This window comes from Podarcis muralis, chromosome 14 (genome assembly GCF_964188315.1).
Source record: "Podarcis muralis chromosome 14, rPodMur119.hap1.1, whole genome shotgun sequence".
NCBI lineage: Eukaryota > Metazoa > Chordata > Lepidosauria > Squamata > Lacertidae > Podarcis > Podarcis muralis.
In genome coordinates this window covers 11,405,729-11,424,514 of record NC_135668.1, presented here as the reverse complement: position 1 = coordinate 11,424,514, position 18,786 = coordinate 11,405,729, and the positions used below count along the sequence as shown (strand labels likewise).

The 18,786-nt window shown below is 46.1% G+C and overlaps 1 protein-coding gene across 1 annotated transcript in view; it reads left to right on the top strand.

Annotated features, from left to right (window-relative positions):
• Positions 1-1,298: 1,298 nt before the first annotated feature.
• Positions 1,299-18,786, top strand: part of CYP19A1 (cytochrome P450 family 19 subfamily A member 1) — a 40,045-nt gene continuing 22,557 nt past the window's right edge. Inside the window, exon 1 of the mRNA XM_077918794.1 lies at positions 1,299-1,675. The gene's annotated coding sequence lies outside the window, so the exon portion shown is untranslated. The remainder of the gene's footprint in view (positions 1,676-18,786) is intronic.

Sequence of the window (18,786 nt, the reverse complement as noted above, 5' to 3'; positions counted from 1 at the left end):
ATCCTAATTTAGCATTAGGGTCAGACCCCAAATCTATTCAGGTGCAGGTCAGGACGGTCCCAGATTGGCCTGTGTTGGGGTCAATCCAAAGTGCAGGATCATGCCCTGGATCACATCAGGTGTGTGTATTCCGAGCATGCACAGTGCTGATGCATAAGGTAAAGGACCCCTGGACGGTTATGTCCAGTCAAAGGCGACTATAGGGTTGCGGAGCTCATCTTGCTTTCAGGCTGAGGGAGCTGAGGTTTGTCCACAGACAGCTTTCTGGGTCATGTGGGCAGCAGGACTAAACCGCTTCTGGCGCAACGGAACACCGTGACGGAAACCAGAGCGCACGGAAACTCTGTTTACCTTCCCACTGCAGCAGTACCTATCTATCTACTTGCACAGGTGTGCTTTTGAACTGCTAGGTTGGCAGAAGCTGGGACAGAGCAACGGGAGCTCACCCCGTCGCGGGGATTTGAACCGGCAACCTTCCGATCAGCAAGCACAAGAGGCTCAGTGGTTTAGACCACAGCACCACCCGTGTCCCACTACTGTGTAAACAACAACAACAATTGAGAGTCTAGTGCAGGCCCTTTGTACTTTTCCATCTGGCCCTTGTGACCCCTCCCCAGGCCACACAAACAGCAGCCTTACTTCATGTCCTTGTGTGTTTCCCCCAGTTATGCATTATGCACATTAGGGCTGGCAGTTATGTTTTGTCTGCCTGACACATGCAAAAGATAGGAGTGCTCTTCTGGACAGATTATGAGCTAGCTTAAAGAGTTGTAAGCTTCCATTGCTCTGTGGTTTGTTGTCAAATGCTCGTTGAACACTGGAGGTCCGTTCTTAACCTGAAACTGTTCTTAACCTGAAGCTCCACTTTAGCTAATGGGGCCTCCCGCTTGCCGCCACACCGCCACCCCGTGATTTCTTTTCTCATCCTGAAGCAAAGTTCTTAACCCGAGGTACTATTTCTGGGTTAGCGGAGTCTGTAACCTGAAGCGTCTGTAACCTGAAGCGTCTGTAACCCGAGGTACCACTGTATCGTGTTGGGATGCTACTCTCCATTCCATTTCCCCTTCACAGGGCAAGGAAATGTCCCATGTAATGATAGCACATCTTTCAGGCTATATAACCAGACAGGGAGCGATGGCCAGGATTGCTACCTTCAAGTTTGCAATGGCCACGTGAATCCTAACGTCTCATTTCACCTTCATCTTCACGCTGTGATGCCTAGCATCAAAGTTTTTGCCTAACTAACAGCATATCGTTGCTCTTCGCCAAACTATCTCTTGCAGCTCCCTCAACCATTCGTCAAGCCACTGAGCATTCAAACAGGTTAATTTCTTTTCAATTGGATTCCTTTTTTAATCCACCGTCAGTGGATTTTGGGGCAGGGGCTTAAGTACATTCGGCTAGAGAGGTTAATTTGCAAAATTCTCTTTGGGGTTGCAAAGCCCCCTGACCTGCCACCTCCTCATACACAAAAATCTCTTAGCAACCAATCTCTTAGCAACAAGGAGTACCTTTAGTTTAAAAAAAGAGAGAGAGAGAGACAGGAAAAGATGCTACAAAAAGAGTGATCACCAGGAAATCTTTTCTGATCTTTAGAAAGACCACACACATCATTTAACTATTGCAGCTGACTTCCAGAGCAGAACCTGGAAAACGGAAGTGAGAAAAGAACCAGGTAACTTTATGAAACTTTTCTATTTTAACATGTGTTATAGTGGGATGAAAAACTAATATGAAAAAGTATTGGAGTTTTGATTGTGAGTTATTTATTGAGTTGCCTTCATCTCAATGTATCCTGGGGAGGTTTTTTTTGGGGGGGATACCTTTCCCCCCTGCCTGAACAACTGTAGTTATTGTAACTCAGTGAAGATCAGAATTTTCCTCCAAACTTGCTTTGGGCTTAAATCTTCTTGAGCTGAGAGAAGCAGCTATTTCTGTAACTTTTAATGGTGTGGCATGCTAACAGGGAGACTGCTTCCCAAGGCAAACTTGCTTCTCTACTTCATTACTTTTTCCATTATTTCCATCACCCAAAAGGAAGAAGCTTTTCTTTGTTGATCGTGTTGAAATTTGGGTTGGTTTCTGTTACTCCAAATTAGACAGGGGGGGGGGTGAGGGGTTCAGCTTCTGCAAGGAGAACTTGATTGACCAAACTGATAAATTTAAAAGACCTTCATGCAAAAGAATTACCTGTAGCTGAACTGGAGGGATGAATGATCTGGTGACTCTCCACTGATGACATTGGCAAGACCTACAAGCCTATTTTTATCGGATATTCTTTTTGAACACTTTGAGTCAGCTTACTGGAAAAGAGAAATTCCCCAGTCAGCCTCCTAAATTAAATTTGCTCTTCTCTTTCCATTGTTTTTAAAAGAAGTTTGTTTTGTTGTTCTGAAATGTATGTTCTCTCTCCTTGTTTTCATATGTTTCCATGGGTTTCACACCCTAGATATTCATTTAAACAGCAAGGGGTGCACCCAAAGGTTTTTCTTTTAAAAGAAATAATTCTGTCAAGGGCTACAATGCCTAATAGCTCCTTAGAATGTTGCAAAAAATTAATAATGCATTCAATCCCTGAGTTGCTTTGCATTCTGTTGATACTGTTCTATGTTTATTTGGGGAAGGAAGGAGAGGTGTTGATGATCATCTGTTTTGAACAAAGAAAAAGAAGTTTTTGGATGTAGTGACAGAACCCAGATTCAGATGGGAGAGAGAGAGAGGAAGAGAGAGCACTTTGTGGATTATTAAATGCCTTGGCAATATTTTTTGCTATTTGGAAAACCAGCCATGTACATGAGATATAAACTCTGTTGTGTTGTTAATGTGTTCTTCTCCACTTCTTTGACTAGCGATCTAGTCTAGAGAGGCAGAGCTTCCCAGGGTTTCTTCTAAGGTGGACTTAAGGTAGCTCTGCAATCTGTGAGTTTTATTTACAAGGATAAAAGTGAGCCTAACTGGAGGGAGACACTTCCTAAGAAGCAGCAAATCAACAGACCCACAATAACTCCCTAGAGCGCAGGTAGGGATGGGGGGCGAATTCAATTCAGATGGCATTTAATGACAAACCTACCATACATCATTCACATTTTCGAAAACAATACACAAATCGAAATGCAGTCGCTCTTCAGAAGTCACACTTCTCCGAATTTTGCAATGCAGTTCTCCAGCCAAGGAATGTATACAAGAATGCATATACTGGGGGTTGTGTGCACAAAAATCCATATATTTGTGAAAATAACATTTAAAAAATGCATTAGGAAACCTTGGTTTGCCAAAAGAAGAAGAAAAGCTTCATTTTTTTGTTTGTTGCCCCTGAACTACCCAAAGTTGCCCCATTTTCCCCTTCCACCCAAGTTCCTTCCCTCCTTATTTTTCCTGGCTTTCAAAAGTGTTTATCTTCTTATGTACTTTCAAAGAGTAATTTATTTCATGAACATAATTTAAACAAAACCTTCTTTTCTGGTTGCATGGCTTGGGGAATAGACTGCTCAGCTGCATGAGGACAAACTGGTAGGCTTCTATACCAAGTGTCTCTGTATAGCACACTAAAGTCAGAAAAGAATTAGTTTCCCTCAATTTCCAGGACAGCAAATGCATGGGTCTGCTGTAGATTAAAAAAAAAAATGTGCATTGAATTTTTATTTTGAGATTAATCCCAGCAATCCCAGTGAGGCTCATTTCTGCATAGGATTTTGAATTCTAATTTCAGATAGTCATAGAGAACAGGGACTAGCAGGTGGCCATTGTAACAGACTAGTTCATCCAGGACACTGTTGTTTCTGCCCATCATTAGGTCTTGCCCTGCACAGCAGCACCATGCAGCCCTCGACAGGTAAGCTCTGAAGGTTGCCCACCCCTACCCCAGAGAGAGAGGGGGGGATTTACATATACAGTGAGGGGGGAAAGTATTTGATCCTCTGCTAACTTTGCCCGTTTGCCCTCTGACGAAGAAATGACCAGTCCATAATTTTAATGGTAGGTTTCTTGTAGTTGTGAGAGACAGAATAACAACAGGAAAACTCCCAGAAACCCAGAAGTCAAAAGTCAGAGATTGATGTGCATTATAATGAGTGAAAGAAGTATTTGATCTTTTAATCCCATCAAAAATCAAGTAGCTACACATCATCCTCAAAATCTTACTGACTTGGAGAAGATCTGCAAAGAGGAATGGGACAAAATACCTCCTGAGATGTGTGCAAACCTGGTGGCCACCTACAAGAAACGTCTGACCTCTGTAATTGCCAACAAGGGTTTTGCCACCAAGTACTAAGCCATCTTTTGCTAAGGGATCAAATTCTCTATCTCACTGTCTCAAAACCTGCTTTTTCTTTAGTTCTCTCTCTCTCTCTCTCTCTCTCTCTCTCTCTCTCTCTCTCTCTCTCACACACACACACACACACACACACACACCTGGCTTGCCCCCTCCCTCAAGCTTGAGGGACCTCACTTTCTCCATATGGCTCTCATAGTCCATCAACCAACATGTGCCAGGAAACCTTTCTGCTTCTGATTTGGCAGAAGGGGTATTAACACTTTTTGAATCAATCTGGTCAAGTTCCATGCTACCAAAAGGAAGATCTTTCAACCCAGCCTTTCTAGAGTCATGTGAGGGCTCTTTTCTGTCATCTGGCAAGCTGATCTGATGAGCTGGCAAGTTTGAGCCACAGGCAGGCTTTCCATCTATAAAACTGGGATGAACTGAAGGGGTTTCCTGAATTTCATTTTGCATTTTTAGTTAGGGAACTGGTCCCTGGTAAGTGAGAAAAATTCCCTGATTTGGGGGGGGGTTAACAGATGGTGACACATCTGAACGTTTGGCTAGTGTGCTCTGCTGCAGACTTTGTACTGGTTCTTGTGTCATTAGACGTGGAGATTTTCTTGGCGATTTGACTGACGTTCCGTTCCATCCATTTGGTCCCTCAAATTCGTAATCAGGCAACTAAAGAAACTGAAAGCGTGACAAAAGTTGTGCTACCCTTTGTTGTGATGGAGTAGCCTTGGAAGCATCTGCCTTTACAGAAACTAATAAAAGACAAAATAACAGTCTAGTTAAAAATGAAGGGAATGAGACCATGGTTAATAAATTCACTTCTGAAATGCAGTTTTGTAGATTGATTGCAGATTGATTCAAAAGCAAGCCATTCTGCGGCAATGATTTCCCATAATGAGACACTGACTAGCCATTAATGGTTTCTTTGGTACCCTTTCCAACTCTGTATTTTTATGATTCCGTGTAGATTTCCTCCATGCACCGAAGGTTAGGCTAGAAGACCTCTGAAGTTCCTCCCAGCTCTCTGATTCCATGATTAACCAGTCATTTGGGACAGTGAGATAGAGCATATTTGGGAGGGTGACTTAGAGCAGAGAGCAGAGAGTTAGCCAGCCTTTTTCTCCATGCAGCATTCCAACACAGGAAAGGACCATTCAATTCTATGGAAAGTGTAGCTTGAGCCTCGGTGAAATTTAATAAAATATTTCATTCTCTCCCCCACCAAGCACCTTTGAAAACTTAAGTGTCTTTTTATTTTGCTTCTCTAACTTTTAAGGCAGCCCTTGGAAGCAACAGAGATGAATGAGATCTTGCAAAATAATGATACAGTGTGCAAAGGGAGGGTCACACAGGACAGATTTTCTCCCTCTCCAAAAAAACCACAATAAACAGAGATGCTGGGTACCAATTGCTCCTTTTGATGGCTATTTTGAGCTGATGTCCCCACTGTTCTCCTTCAAAAAGCTGCTGAATGGAGGGCGAAAGGTGCAATGTGAAATTACCATCTATTCTGGAAGCTACTTTTGATGATTGCTGTTTTTGGTCTTCTTATACTGAAAAGTAACAAAGCTGGCATTGTCGAATGTGCTTTGGAGAGGAGAGGTGGAAATATATCACAGTGGAATTAACGACTCAAGACAGAACATCCTGCAAATCCTCATTTTGTCCCATTCTCCTTTAAAGGGGAAGCAATTACCCCTATATTATCCTAGGTATCTGAGTGGCATGTTGTGTCCCTCACTTAACAGCTCTGTGTTCTGTAAATAATAGCCACTTAAGCTATCGTGATTGTTAGGTGCTACTTGGAAATTTATACTCCACCCCTTTCCCTTCCTGTCTGTAGCCCAGCTACATGTCCTTAGGACGCAGTCCTATTATTTTAATTTTAAAATGTTTCTCAGCTAGACCTTCAACAAAAGATTCCAGGCCAATATACAGAAGTATGAATGAAGACTGCCTTAGTAGATATGTTGTTGTTGTTGTTGTTGTTTAGTCGTTTAGTCGTGTCTGACTCTTCGTGACCCCATGGACCAGAGCACGCCAGGCACTCTTGTCTTCCACTGCCTCCCGCAGTTTGGTCAAACTCATGCTCGTAGCTTCGAGAACACTGTCCAACCATCTCGTCCTCTGTCGTCCCCTTCTCCTTGTGCCCTCCATCTTTCCCAACATCAGGGTCTTTTCCAGGGAGTCTTCTCTTCTCATGAGGTGGCCAAAGTCTTGGAGCCTCAGCTTCAGGATCTGTCCTTCCAGTGAGCACTCAGGGCTGATTTCCTTAAGAATGGATTGGTTTGATCTTCTTGCAGTTCAAAAAAAGCATCAATTCTTCGGCGATCAGCCTTCTTGATGGTCCAGCTCTCACTTCCATACATCACTACTGGGAAAACCATAGCTTTTACTAAATGGACCTTTGTTGGCAAGGTGATTGGCAGAACTGGCACTGCTACAAGTACCACAGAAATACCTGTTTCAAATTTGTAATAACTTGATCGTTTTGTGTGGCAGCATCTTTGGAACTCCCTGCCTATTGATATCACTGTACACTTTTCAGTACCTGCTAAATTATATATATATTCTTTAGACAAGCCTGCCCAGATGTTAAGAAAGTTGCCGCGAGTTTTAATCTGTTTTTAGAGTAATGTTAGGATAGCTCAGTTGGTTAGAGGGTGGTGCTGATAATGCCAAGGTCGCAGGTTTGATCCCCATTCGGGGCAGCTGCATATTGCAGGGGGTTGGACTAGATGATCCTCAGGGTCCCTTCCAACTCTACAATTCTATGATTTGCCACCTGGTGCCATAAATCGAACCCCCCCCCCACCTCTCTCAGCAAAGAACATTATTATGGGTTATATGCACTCTGAAATGAATAGGTCCAAGAAGCTTAGGTCAGTAAATTTCAGGGGGGTTTAGTCTGGGTGAAACTTAGCTACAGATGAATTTGGTAAATTTGCCATTTGATGAGCTCATGATACTGCATTTATTGATAATAATGGTAGTAACAATGTGAAGAACTTTTCAGGCAGAGCATTCAGGGTTTAATCATATAACAATAATTAAGAAGACTCAAAAGGAGGACTGGTTTGAAAAAGGCACATCTCATTAGAAGCCAATGGTTGCATTTATTTATTACATTTTTATACCACTTATTCCTCACATTGTTGTTGCTAATTTTTCTTATTGATAATTTTGTTGCTTTCTCCTCCCCCCCTTTTTTTGGAAACCGTTTTGAGGGTTTCCAGCCCCCCCTTTTCTTTTTACAATCAAGCAGGGTATAATTTGTTTGGAATAAATACATAATAAATGAAAGTGTGGAAACCGTAGCGGCCAGAGCAGTGGGGGCTAGAGAAAGGGGAGAAGTTTGATTCAGCGGACTTAGACCCACTTTTTTCCTTCCTGTTTTCCCTCTCTGTCTCTGTCAAACTTTCCCCTTCATTTTTTGGCCTCTCCTAGGGTTAGCTAGATTAGGTTGGGTCTGAACTATTTTAACTCCCATTCAAACGGGACGGGGTGTGTGTGGAGCTTCACTCTTGTGACTTCAGGTTATTGCAAATAACCTCAAAAATATCAGCAGGGAAAATTTATTCCCCATGGGGACACACGGCAGCTCTGTCCAAGGTAGAGCTGGACTTGTTGATTGAACTTTGCTGAGAGTGTTTTGAAAGGAAATATAGTAAAAAGCCACACTTTTTTTTTTACTCTAATTGAACGTATGACTCAGTCCAATATTTTGTCCAGTGTGCTGAATGAAATGCAGGCAGGAGTACAATGGTACCTAAGAGAGTGACAAGGACTCCAGTCATGACCTTAATTTCAGGCTGTTGTTTGTTGCTGCAACATGATCATTCCGTAAGACTGTGTCTGCAAACTGCACCTTCTGACTCCTCTGCTGAGGCAGGAAGGAAAAGTAGCAGCTGCAAGAAAATAAGTCAAAGAGAAAGATCAGGAGGGAGGAAAGAGGGGAGGAATAATAATAATAATAATAATAATAATAATAATAATAATAATAATTTATTATTTATACTCCACCCATCTGGCTGGGTTTCCCCAGCCACTCTGGACAGCTCCCAACAGAATATTAAAAACACAATAAAACATCAAACATTTAAAACTTCCCTAAACAGGGCTGCTTTCAGATGTCTTCCAGAAGTCAGGTAGTAGTTTATTTCCTTGACATCTGAAGGGAGGGCGTTCCACAGGGTGGGCGCCACCACCGAGAAGGCCCTCTGCCTGGTTCCCTGTAACTTCGCTTCTCGCAGTGAGGGAACCGCCAGAAGGCTCTTGGAGCTGGACCTCAGTGTTCGGGCTGAACGATGGGGGTGGAGACGTCCCTTCAGGTATACTGGACCGAGGCCGTTTAGGGGTGGCGCTGTGGTGTAAACCACTGAACCTTGGGCTTTCGGATCGGAAGGTCGACGGTTTGAATCCCCACAACGGGGTGAGCTCCCGTTGCTCGGTCCCTGCTCCTGCCAACCTAGCAGTTCGAAAGCACATCAAAGTACAAGTAGATAAATAGGTACCTCTCAGGTGGGAAGGTAAACGGCGTTTCTGTGCGCTGCTCTGGTTTTGCCAGAAGCGGCTTAGTCATGCTGGCCACATGACCCGGAAAAACTGTCTGCAAACAAACATCAGCTCCCTCGGCCAGTAAAGCGAGATGAGCGCCACAACCCCAGAGTCGTTCGCAACTGGACTTAACTGTCAGGGGTCCTTTACCCTTTTTTTAACCAACACTTTGAATTGTGCTCAGAAACATACTGGGAGCCAATGTAGGTCTTTAAAGACCAGTGTTATGTGGTCTCGGTGGCCACTCCCAGTTACCAGTCTAGCTGCCGCATTCTGGATTAGTTGCAGTTTCCGGGTCACCTTCAAAGGTAGCCCAATATAGAGAGCAGGGAGGAACCAAAGCTCTGTACACACCATACATCTAAAACAATTTCCCCAGTCAGAAAAAGAATCCTGGAAATTGTACTTTACTCCCTGAACTACAATTCCCAGCGCCCTTGACAAACTACAGACAAACTACAGCGCCCTTGACAAACTACAGGAAACTTTGGGAGAAGTGGGAACATAGGAAGCTGCCTTAAACAGAGCCAGACCATTGGTCCATCTGGCCAAGTATTGTCTACACAGACTAGCAGTGCCTTTCCATTGTTTCAGGCAGGCATCTCGCCCAGCAGGAGCGCCAACCTGGCTCCACGACCATGGGTGCCCGGATCCATGGGTGCCATGCAGTGTGCATGGCCCTGGCACCAAAATCTGTGGGTATCCGGCCCCTTCATGGGGAAATTTGTGGGTGCTCAGGCACCCAGGGCCCCAGAGACCTGTCACCTATATCTCACAGTCAGCAGCATAGCTGTCAACTTACAGATTTGAAAATAAGGGACCAGCAGCCTCGAAAATAAGGGATCAGCAGCCAAAATAAGGGATTTTCAGAGCACAGGTATGTTCGACTTCTGAGCCCCTCCGAGCCAAAGACAGAAAGCCCAGCCAGCAGCCAAACAAAGCCTCAAGCGGTGGTTCCCACAGCGCAGCAACCCAGCAGAGGGGATGCAGCAAGGAAAACCACCGTCACCTCTCTGCTGGGAAGCGCTGAGCAAAGCGTTTTTCCCAAGCGGTCAGAGACTGTGCCTCTGTGCAGCCAACCTCTTCTCCACCCTTTTCATGCCTCTTCTGGTTCTGAGACACAAGGCGGAGGGGAGCTTCTCACCACCCTGTGACTCTTCCCCACCCTGACACATCTCTGGCTTTTGGCCTTCCTCCTCCCACTCACCAGCTTCAACTTCAACCAGGCAGAGGGCCTTCTCGGTAGTGGCGCCCGCCCTGTGGAACACCCTCCCACCAGATGTCAAAGAGAAAAATAACTACCAAACTTTTAGAAGACATCTGAAGGCAGCCCTGTTTAAGGAAGCTTTTAATGTTTAGTAGGTTATTGTATTTTAGTGTTTTGTTGGAAGCCGCCCAGAGTGGCTGGGGGGACCCAGCCAGATGGGCAGGGTATAAATAATATGTTGTTGTTGTTGTTGTTGTTGTTGTTGTTGTTGTTGTTGTTGTTGTTGTGTCTCTGATTCTGGACGTCTCTCTTCCACGACTTTCCCAGCTCACTAACCCCTTCAGCTTCTGACCCCTCTTCTTCCCAGTCTTCTTCCTCTGACCACCCATTGTTGTCCCACCACCACTTCTGCTTGGCTCCTGATCCCCTTCTTGAAGGAGCCCCACCCACCTGAAAAACACCCGCCTCTCGCTGTTTCTGATGGGTAAAACATTCACTTTTTCCTCATTCCATGACTGTGAGCCATTGCCTTTTTGGGTGGCTCAGCTGGCCTGTCAGTACGCCACAGGGTACTGATTTGGCAGCGATACTTTTGCTCTCTTTTTTTGACATTTGTGGGCAGCCTCGCAATGTTGGCTCTCCTGCTGTGTTTTGTGGCGCTGGTGTCGCCATCGCTCTCCACTGTGCTCTGGGGCACCTTTGGCCCGCCAGAAGTTGCTGAACTACAACTCCCAATAAACACACAAGACATAACCGGCTGTACTTTTGAATAAATAAGGTATACTATTCATTGGGACGCGGGTGGCACTGTGGGTAAAAGCCTCAGCACCTAGGGCTTGCCGATCGAAAGGTCGGCGGTTCGAATCCCCGCAGCAGGGTGCACTCCCGTTGCTCGGTCCCAGCGCCTGCCAACCTAGCAGTTCGAAAGCACCCCCGGGGTGCAAGTAGATAAATAGGGGCCGCTTACCGGCGGGAAGGTAAACGGCGTTTCCGTGTGCTGCGCTGGCTTGCCAGATGCAGCTTTGTCAGACTGGCCACGTGACCCGGAAGTGTCTCCGGACTGCGCTGGCCCTCGGCCTCTTGAGTGAGATGGGCGCACAACCCTAGAGTCTGTCAAGACTGGCCCGTACGGGCAGGGGTAGCTTTACCTTTACCTTATTCATTGTATCAAATTGTAGATTTCAACAGAAGTTTCATAAAGTTCAAGGAAAAAAGCAGACGAACCAGTAGATCAGTTCATTCTCTAGTCAGTTCATGCATAAGGTCCATACATGTATAAGTGTCTATTCCACCTGTCTGTTCATAGAGTCCAATAATCCACATGAAGGGTTGCTGCAGCCTTGTTTCGCCATCCTAGGCTTCATCAGTAGAACAGACTGGTAACAGCCGTTTCTTACTGCAACCACTACTGCAACCACTACTATGCTATAAGATCCAATATCCTGTAATCTTACATATGAGCCTGTTCTACTGATGAAGCCTAGGATGGAAAACCAGGCTAATATTCTGGAAATCCTTGTCTTTGACTCTGTGAAAGGATTCTTTGGAACTGTAACAACCCTTCATGTGGATTATGGGACTCTATGAACAGACGGGTGGAACTGATCTCCTGGGTCTTCTGCTTTTTTCGTTGAACTTTATGAAACTTCTGTTGAAATCTACAATTTGATACAGTAATAATAATAATAATAATAATTTATTATTTGTACCCCGCCCTTCTGGCTGGGTTTCCCCAGCCACTCTGGGCGGCTTCCATAGAAACCAAAAAACACTAAAATATCACACATTAAAAACTTCCCTGAACAGGGCTGCCTTAAGATGTCTTCTGAATGTCAGGTAGTTGTTTATCGTTTTGACATCTGATGGGAGGGCGTTCCACAGGGCGGGCGCCACTACCGAAAAGGCCCTCTGCCTGGTTCCCTGTAGCTTTGCTTCTCGCAATGAGGGAACCGCCAGAAGGCCCTCAGCGGTGGACCTCAGCGTCCGGGCAGAATGATGGGGGTGGAGACGCTCCTTCAGGTATACTGGGCCGAGGCCGTTTAGGGCTTTAAAGGTCAACACCACAATGAATAGTATACCTTCTTTATTCAAAAGTACAGCCAGTTACGTCTTGTGTGTTTATCGAGTATGTTTTACGTAACCATAGGTTTGTTGTTGTTGTTGAACTACAACTCCCATCAGCCCTAGCCATGGACCATGCTTGCTGGAGCTGATGAGCATTGTGGGGCAGCAATATCTGGAGGGCCACCCCTGCTTTAGAGCAAAAAAACACTACCGCATTTTTCACTCTATAGGACGCACCAGACGATAAAACGCACCTAGTTTGTGGGGGTGGAAACAAGAAAAGAAAAAATTCTGAATCCCAGAAGCCAGAACAGCAAGAGGGATCTGGCTTCTGGGATAGCCTCTTGCTGTTCTGGCTTCTGGGATAGCCGCTGAAGCCTCTCCTGGGCAATGGGATGAAGGCTCCCCCTGCCTGGAAGAGGCTGCGCGCGGGTAAGCTGCCCTGTGTACCTTCCCCCATCTCCCGCAAGAACCGCGCGCTCTTTAAAGGGAGCTTTTCTGGGAGGTGGGGGAAGGGGCAGAGCCCCCCACATCCCGCAAAGCCTCCACACGGCAGCGGGGAGCCTTCCTCCCCCTGCCCTACGGAGGCTTCGCGGGGGGCTATCCAAAAGCCAGACTAGCTAGAGGGCTATTGGTCTCTGGACTTCTTGCTATCTTGCTATCTAACCTTCACAATCACCCTGGCCTTTCTGATTTCAATGGGATTTACTTCGTATGATATTTCAGATTGCAGCCACAGTGCAGCTGCTGACTTTAGGGCAATTATTGTTGTGGCTACACCGGTATCTCTCACAGTCAGAACATCAAGTTTGCAGGAACCATTTGCAAAGTAGTCAGCTGTTACAGTTTCAGAAGTTGCACAGCTATAGAAGTAGCACAGCACCATTGCTGGAAGCTTAATGGTTCATTGCCACTGCTATTCTTTTGCTACCACTGGTACATGTGCTGAAGTGCGCTGTGTACGAACATTAATGCGTCTAGCCAACGGCTTTCACATGAAATATGTGGTGCAATTGCCTTGCTTTAGCTAAGCAGATGGGAGGCAGGTCAGTGCCCAGATTGGACAACCCATCTCCCTGGTCTGCTGCACTGAGTTGCTTGGTGGTGGTGAGAAATCTTGGGCATAAATGTACTATGGGACACGGGTGGCACTGTGGTCTAAACCACTGAGCCTCTTGGGCTTGCCGATTAGAAGGTTGGCAGTTTGAATCCCCATGGCGGAGTGAGCTTCCATTGCTCTGTCCCAGCTCCTGCCAACATAGCAGTTCAAAAGCATGCCAGTGCAAGTAGATAAATAGTTACCGCTGCGGCGGGAAGGTAAACGGCACTTCCACACGTTCCGGTTTCCGTCACGGTGTCCCGTTGTGCTAGAAATGGTTTCGTCATGCTGGCCACATGACCTGGAAAGCTGTCTGTGGACAAACGCCGGCTCCCTCGGCCTGAAAGCGAGATGAGCACCGCAATCCCATAGTCGCCTTTGACTGGACTTAACTGTCCAGAAGTCCTTTACCTTTTCTTTTTTTATATAAATGTACTAAAGAAGTAGGGGACGCGGTTGGCGCTGTGGGTAGAAGCCTCAGCGCCTAGGGCTTGCCGATCGAAAGGTCGGCGGTTCAAATCCCCGCGGCGGGGTGCGCTCCCGTTGCTCGGTCCCAGCGCCTGCCAACCTAGCAGTTCGAAAGCACCCCCGGGTGCAAGTAGATAAATAGGGACCGCTTACTAGCGGGAAGGTAAACGGCGTTTCCGTGTGCTGCGCTGGTGCAGGCTCGCCAGATGCAGCTTGTCACGCTGGCCACGTGACCCGGAAGTGTCTCCGGACAGCGCTGGCCCCGGCCTCTTGAGTGAGATGGGCGCACAACCCTAGAGTCTGTCAAGACTGGCCCGTACGGGCAGGGGTACCTTTACCTTTACCTTTTACTAAAGAAGTCTTTAAAGATGCCTGCTTCTTGGGAGAAAAGCAATGACAAACCTAGACAGCATCTTAAAAAGCAGAGACATCACCTTGCCAACAAAGGTCTGTATAGTTAAAGCTATGGTTTTCCCAGTAGTGATGTATGGAAGTGAGAGCTGGACCATAAAGAAGGCTGATCGCCGAAGAATGCTTTTGAATTATGGTGCTGGAGGAGACTCTTGAGAGTCCCATGGACTGCAAGAAGATCAAACCTATCCATTCCTAAGGAAATCAGCCCTGAGTGCTCACTGGAAGGACAGATCCTGAAGCTGAGGCTCCAATACTTTGGCCACCTCATGAGAAGAGAAGACTCCCTGGAAAAGACCCTGATGTTGGGAAAGATGGAGGGCACAAGGAGAAGGGGACGGCAGAGGACGAGATGGTTGGACAGTGTTCTCGAAGCTACCAGCATGAGTTTGACCACACTGCGGGAGGCAGTGGAAGACAGGAGTGCCTGGCGTGCTCTGGTCCACAGGGTCACAAAGAGTCGGACACCACTAAACAACTAAACAACAACAACAACTAAAGAAGTGGTACATTTAAAAAATATGTGATGGGCAAACCAACAGGGAAGTCTAAATACTTGTGGGCAGGTGTCCTCATCTTTGGAGAACCCATAAAATGTGTCTTTTCAAAGAAGTACGGCTCCAATGAATGCCATGGCAAAATTGCATTTGGTATGTGTGTGTTGTTGCTGTTGTTGTTTTTTCCATCAACTACATTAAAAAGAGACTGCATTCAAAAAATATTAAGGGACAAGGGGGGGAGAATAATGCTCTCAATGGCTACTAGCCACAACAGCTATGCTCTTTAGCGCAAATTTCTCCCAACACATTTTTCACAATGCCATTTTGACTAGTGGATCCATTTTTGCAAACTGTTTTCCCTTAACAAATGTTTGCATCTTATTTCCATTAGTTTATTCGTATTTGTGCAGATTATCCCTAATAAATACATTTTAAACAATTTTTAAATTCCCATTAAGCATGGATTTTCATTAAACTATGCACACTTGCAAGCTTGTACAAGGCAAATCGAGGAAAGTATCTGCCAACATAATATTGTGATCACTCTGCTCCTATGCATTTAGAGATTCATATTATCGCACGGATCCTGTGCCTCATATATTGGCCCACTTTCAATGAGTCCCCATGTGCCCTCTTGCCCTCTTGTGCCTGAGAGACCAGGGATATAGAGTACCTTGCCCACTATTTATGAACAAGAAGAACAGAAACCATTTTTGTAAATGTGCTTCAGTTGGGGAACTACATTGCAAAAGTCAGATCCTTGCAAATTTCAAAGGATGGCTGTGTATCAGTTCTTCAGTTGCTTTAGGAAGTGTGAATTGGGTAGGTACGCCTTTAAATGTGAACCGAGTCAAAATTCTCCCCTGTCTCAACCCAAGATCCATGGCACAGCACAAATACACAGCTTACTGGTACCAACTGAATGTTTCTTCATTCAGTCAACTCCTGGAAGCAATAAGAGGTCGATTTCAGTATCTAATAGGAGCAGGGGGTTTCCAGTCAATAGTTATTTGCATGTCACCATTCAGATTTAAGTAAATTAATAGACCACAGATACAGAGCTTGTCGGTCTTCGTATTCTGTCATTGAAAATGTAGAACACTGTGTGCTGGAATGTGATTTGCGCAGAGACTTAAGGGATAAATGGATTCTCCCTATATCTGAAAACTTTCCGCAATTCTTACTCAGCAAAATCTCATCTGGCCCGGATTCAAGGACAACGAAAATCTCTGAATTGCTGCCTCATCTTAGACAGCAAAGGAAGATAGAGATTAAGAAAAATGTGCTTTAACACACAGGAAGGATGTTATAGGGCATTGGTTCCCAATTGGTAGTTCGCAGAGTAACCCACCCAGGTAAGGTAAAGGTCCCCTGGACAGTTAAGTCCAGTCAAAGGCAACTATGGGGTTGTGGCACTCATCTCGCTTTCAGGCCGAGGGAGTCGGCATTTGTCCACAGACAGCTTACCGGGTCATGTGGCCAGCATGACTAAACCGGTACTGGCACAACGGGACACCGTGACGGAAACCAGAGGGCACAGAAACACTGTTTACCTTCCCGCTGCAGGGGTGCCTATTGATCTACTTGCACTGGTGTGCTTTTGAACAGCTAGGTTGGTAGGAGCTGGGACAGAGCAACAGGAGCTCTCACCCCATCGCGGGGATTCAAACTGCCGACCTTCCGATCAGCAAGTCCAAGAGGCTCAGTGGTTCAGACCACAGCGGGGTCCATGGCACCAGGTACATAACAAAAACTACCACAGAGATATAAAGAAAATCAAAAGCAGCAGGTCCATAGTTTAGCTTTTACAAAACAGGGAGTCCACAGTAGTTAGATAATTAGGAACCATTGCCATAGCGCATTGGCTAAAAATAATATCTGGCAATTCTTCTTTTCAAATTGCACCTCAACCACCAACTTGCTAGATGGGGCTTTGGCAAACTAAATTACATGGGGCCCCAGAGTGTTGACATCAACTTCTGTGAAGGGGGCACCATCTGAGGCTGGCCGTGTTGGGCCCACACTTGCAACAATACTGATCTACTTTGCAGCGTTGGCATAAGGATGAGAGCCAGTGTGGTTCAGTGGTTAGAGCAGGAGTGGGTGGGGTGGTCTGTCGTCTCCCAATGATTGTTGGACTTCAACTTCCATCTGCCCCAGCCAACATGACCAATGGCTGGAGATGATGAGAATTGTAGTCCACCTGTGAGTATCAGACTAAACACAAGAAGAAATGGGTTCAAATTCAAGTCACAATCTCTCAGCCTTACTTACACGCTATGTTAATTGCATCACTTGCAACCCTGTCAATGGGCTTTAAAATGCAATTGTGGTCATGGCAGGGGTGGGGCAATTTCCATTAGAAGCATAGCTCCCAAATTATAATCCTGATGGAAATCACCCTCCACACACTTGCTTTGCAATTTGCAAGGGTGGCCAGGGGGAACAATCCATAGATAAAAGGAGATTTCATTTTACTGAAGATACGCACACATATAACGCATAACTAGCTGAAGAGAGTCAGTTCAGAGATAAGGTCACGATAGCTACTAATAATAATAATAAATAATAAATATTTATTTATACCCCGCCCTTCCCGGTTCAGAAAAACTGGGCTCAGGGCGGCTAACAACAAAATTAAAACACTTAATTGAGGCAACAAAAAACAACATAAAATACAATATAAAATATGAATAATAATAAATTCAGAATTCAAAAATCAATTTAGGGGGTAAATCCATCCAATAAACATTAGATGATCACCAGGGCTAGCTGGCTAAATCAGTCCTATTTGGGCCAGCGAGGAGACCAGGGGAGAATTAGCTGTGGGATCCCAGAGCGGATAATCTTCATAAAAAGGGGAGGGAAGGGAGGGGGATAAAAGATCAGGCTAAGTTCAAATTGAAAGCCAGGCGGAATAGCTCTGTCTTACAGGCTCTGCGGAAGGAGGTTAAATCCTGCAGGGCCCTGGTCTCATGGGACAGAGAATTCCACCAGGTCGGAGCCATCACTGAGAAGGCCCTGGTCCTGGTGGAGGATAATCTGACTTCCTTAGGGCCCGGGACCTCTAAACTATGATTATTCATGGACCTTAAGGTCCTCTGCGGTGCATACCAGGAGAAGCGGTCCCGTAAATACGAGGACCCTAAGCCACAAAGGGCTTTAAAGGTCAAAACCAACACCTTAAACCTGACCCGATACTCCACTGGGAGCCAGTGCAACTGGTAAAGCACTAGAATATGGAATAATGGACTCCAGGTGATGTTCTTCTGCCAGCCAGCTACTAGAGGATGCAATGCAAGCTGCGAAATCAGCCCTTTTTTTGCAGCTCATATAGCCACATGGTAGGCACAATTCTGTGCTCTAGCCAGCATTCAACTGGTTTCTGAGCAAACGTGTACTTAGTCTGCCATGCACCCATGCAAGGAGCTGTATTGGCATTCACCCACATCCCTTGGACTCTTGGCAAGGAGATGTATCGGCACCTCTGAAACCAGGAAAGACCATGGACCAGAAGAGCAAAAAGTTTGCTTTTGGTTGCCTGTGAGCCAATGTGGTGTAGTGGTTAAGAGTGGTAGTCTCGTAATCTGGTGAACTGGGTTCGCGTCTCCGCTCCTCCACATGCAGCTGCTGGGTGACCTTGGGCTAGTCACACTTCTCTCTGAAGTCTCTCAGCCCCACTCACCTCACAAAGTGTTTGTTGTGGGGGAGGAAGGGAAAGGAGAATGTTAGCCGCTTTGAGACTCCCTAGGGTAGTGATAAAGCAGGATATCAAATCCAAACTCCTCCTCCTCCTCCTCCTCCTCCTCCTCCTCCTCTTCTTCTTCTTCTTCTTCTTTCACTCTCCACCAGTGACTTCCTCAGCAGTCATTGGGGTCAGGTCTGCTCTGCTCCACCTCCCAATTGCCTCCTTCTCCTCCTCCATCAGTCCATCTGCCTGCCTGCCGCCCTACTTTCCTCCCTCCCTCTGCACACTGCTTTCCCTTCTGCCTCCTCCCTCTCTTCCTTCTCCCTCCTCCTGCAACTCTCACCTACACTCTCCGTCTTTCTTCCCTCCAAGCCCCACTGAATACTCCACTCACACTTCTAATAGCGCCGCTGGCCGACTGGGTAGGGGCCCCCACAGGGCTGTTGTGATGGCCCATGCCAGGGACCAGACTCCTCTGCTGAGATGCCCAGAGGAGCCTGCGCACCTCGCCCGGCCACCCAA